A 3863-nucleotide genomic window follows, 5' to 3' on the forward strand; every position below is an offset into this window, starting at 1 on the left:
AACAGAATATGCTGGGGATTGTTTTTGAATGAGAGTATTTTCTTTTCTTGATTTTTTTTCTTGAAACCCTCCCAAACAACATGTGGTGGTGTAGGTGCTATTTGATTTTTTTTTTTTTTAAGGTTTTCTGACCCTGAAACTATTTTCTGCAATTCTCCAGCTGTGGTCCTTGAAGAGTCTTTAGCCACTCAAACTCTCCTCTTCACCGTGCATTAGGACGATATAGACACACGTCCTCTTCCAGGCAGATTTTTTACATTTTTTTGTTGATGGGAAATTCTTAATTATTGCCCTGATAGTGGAAATTGGAATTTTCTCTTTTCTTAAAGTCACTTTCTAATTTGTGAAGCTCAATTATCTTTTGCTGCACATCAGAAATATATTCTTTGTTTTTTCTCAGTGTGATGGATGATTAAGGAAATTTGGCCTTTGTTTCCCCTCCTATTTATATTTATGTGAAACAGGAAGCCATGGCTGGATAATTTCATGTTCATAATCACCCTGGTATGCTCAAATTTGTAAATATGAATGGGAATATACTTCAGATATTTTACTCATAAGAATTTCTAGGGGTACCAATAATTGTGTCCAACATGTATTTGAGAAAAACATTTATTTCATAATGAGATTTTCCCCCATTTTCAGTTGTTTTAGTTCAATGAAAGGTTAGATATTTGTAAAAATTTTTAAATAAAAGATCAAAATTACTAACAATGCAGATTTATTTTCACAGCCTTCTTTGATCATATTTACCAAGGGTGCCAATAATTCTGACCACGACTGTATATGCTGGTGGATATTTTCAAAACATTTAGTAGAGGAATATGTGTTTTTTCAAAAAGCACAAATCATGTGTGATCTTTTTATCCACCCTGTGAATAAAATTGTGGATTGTGTCAGTTGTTTTGCTATTAAAAACATAGAAATTTGCTGTTGCAAAACTGATTAGTAGCACTAATCAATGATGTTTTGAGCTTGTCTCCCTCAACTAGACATGTTGACCATTCATGAAGAAGTTAATCTTTGTTGACGGTGTTGTACTCCACTGTCGGCCTGCTTGGCTCACAGATCCAAGTCTCCAACAAACAGTCGGGATAATTACCAAACATGTAGCTGAAGAACTTGATACACAATGGTACATTGACTTCCTCACTGTTGGTCGCCTCTGTGGAGCACCACGGCAAGGCCATTGCTCCACGTAAGTCGCCCCAGGCACCGTTCATCCAGGACATCTTGTTTCATAACAAGACATGATGCTTACTTCTTTCAGCTCCAGCGAACTGGACATAAAACTTCCAGCACATGCCGATCAGAGAGGGAGAAGGAGGCGGTTAGAGTGAGCTTTCTCTCTCGAAAAAAGAGTTCGTTATAGCAGTTTAGAGTTTACTAAGTGTTCCAAAACAGCATGGACATTTTAACAGAATATTTTAAAGGTCACTCAGTCATTTTTTGTTGCGCCTAGGAACAAAATTATTTGCGTTATGTTATCGTCTTGGGCTTATACTGACACCTAGAGGCCTGGGTGCACCAACAAGCAAAAGTCAGCCATGTTTTTTTTTTGTTTTTTTTTACTGAAAAGATGCATCCAAATTCACATACTTCCCTACTATATAGTAGGCAAAAAAACAGTATGTGAAAAGAGTAATATGTCCGAATTCACAGTATTCATAATCAGTTGGTGTGCATCCAATGGACACTTTACTATCTCATGACCATGAGGCCTCAGGAAAGGATTCGTGAATGACAGTGAAGTGACTCAACTGATGCTGGTAGGTCACATGATGATGACAACATGGCAATTGTAGTATGTGGATTAAATTCTTACTATACAAAAACACTCTATATAGAACATCCTTTTTTACAGTCACAAAGTGTTACTGATTCAAAAGAAGGGCCTACCTGATGAAGCTAAAGAGTCCAATAATGGAAGCAAATGGCATTCAGCTGGTCATGTGATCTCAAAATGGCCACATCCATCAGGAGGAAGTAAAATAAATCTGCTTTTATAAGGCTACTCATTTACTGAGTTTTCATCTCATGTACATGATTTAAAACAAATAATTTGCTAAAAATACTTTTAAAAATTAAAATTTAAAACTTATTTAAAGAGGGAAAAATTGCTCCTTTAAGAGCCTTAGTCAATTTCCCTGCAATATGTTTTGTAATAGCCACCAACAAGACAAATATGATGGGCTGTCGAGCCAGCAGTTGTTCTGGAATATGACAATACAAAATATAATACAGACACTAATATTAATCTGAAACAAAATGCATAACCGGTCATTAATCGATCACGGTAACACACTGAGGCAAATCCGCCCGTGGTGGAACGCAGGTGAAACCGGCTCTGATCAGCAGGGGTGCGTATGCATTTTGCTTCTTTAGAGAGAAGGCTTTGGCCCAGATGCAGCCATGTTAACTTTGAGAGCCCCCCCCCTCCAAAACACTCTTTTCCACTATTCCCAAGCCCCCAGGGTGCCTTTGCATGACATCATCGCTGAAGCATGCCCCACCAAGCCCCTGTGAATCTCCCCATCCTTATTCCCATTGAGCCTCTGCAAGCCATACATTTCTCTCTCTCCCTCTCCTTTTTTCCCCTCCTTCTCTTTCTCTTCCTCCTCTGCTTCCACCAATCCCCTCCCTTTTTCCTTAACCAGGAAAAGGCATTGTTTGGGGCGAGGGCCTGATCAAAAAACGCGGCCCGCCCAAACTGCGGCCTTTCTGTAAATTCAATAAGCCCACCTTAAAGATTTGCCTAATTAATGGATGACATCTTTGGCTGGAGGAGAGGCGAGGTATTTTGCTCGGGCTCGCTCATTGTTGGCCTCCTAATTAACTTTCCCAGGTCAGCCCGGGTCTCAGCAACCTGGGAGTGAAGAGCTTCATTGTGAGAGGAGCTGTAAACTTACTTTTTTTGCCTCGGCACTTAAAAGGGAAAGCAACTATAGGGAACAGAAAATATCCTATTTAAGGCCTTTGTGAGTGAACTGCCTGCACATGGTCCAATAAAAGAAGTCTTTTTAAATAAGCGTTTGTATGATTAGCATTTCTCACTAGGAAGACTAGAAATTCAAAGATTGAAATTTGGACATAGTGGACGTATTTGGCCTATAGCCTTATCTCCATCAAATAGGCCACCTACAATGGAATCAGTCGTGGCGACGGATGCAATTTATGCTTAATGAAGAAAAAGCAGATCATGGAGAATGAACAGAACATCAACACAAATCACTCTTTGGGAAAACAATGAATCCATCAGTTACACCTAAAAACACCCCCCTCCACCCCGCCCCAGCTCCGATATCACCTCCCCTCCCTCTACTCCCTCTGTCTGATCCCAAAAACGACTCCTCGTCGTGTAATGAGCAGGGTGTGATCTTCCCACAGTCACTGAGGCCAGCTTCAGCATCATAACATTAGCTATTTCTGCTCTCTGTGACCTTTACTGTAATTGGGTGGCCCAATTACCCAAACTTCACTAGTGTAAAATAAAATAATAAGCTGTTTCAATAAATTTTTTTACGTAATTAGTTGTTAACGTCAGTTAAATATATTACATAATAATCATTTTCAAAATTGGCGGACATGAACAAATGAAATTATAATAGAGAATTATAATAGATAATAATAATTTTTCTTTTTGACAAATTAAAAGTTACAAAATAAATACATACATACATCTCATTTCTGTTTTCATTTGAATTATTATTTTTCTTCTCTTTCTATATTTATTCAGTAGCTGAACACTGCATTGCATGTTACACGAGCTTGAAAAATGTACAGGTGCATCTCAATAAATTAGAATGTCATGGAAAAGTTAATTTATTTCAGTAATTCAACTCAAATTGTGAAACTCGTGGATT

The sequence above is a fragment of the Sinocyclocheilus grahami genome, unplaced genomic scaffold (genome assembly GCF_001515645.1).
Source record: "Sinocyclocheilus grahami isolate Dianchi unplaced genomic scaffold, SAMN03320097.WGS_v1.1 scaffold15.1, whole genome shotgun sequence".
Lineage (NCBI taxonomy): Eukaryota > Metazoa > Chordata > Actinopteri > Cypriniformes > Cyprinidae > Sinocyclocheilus > Sinocyclocheilus grahami.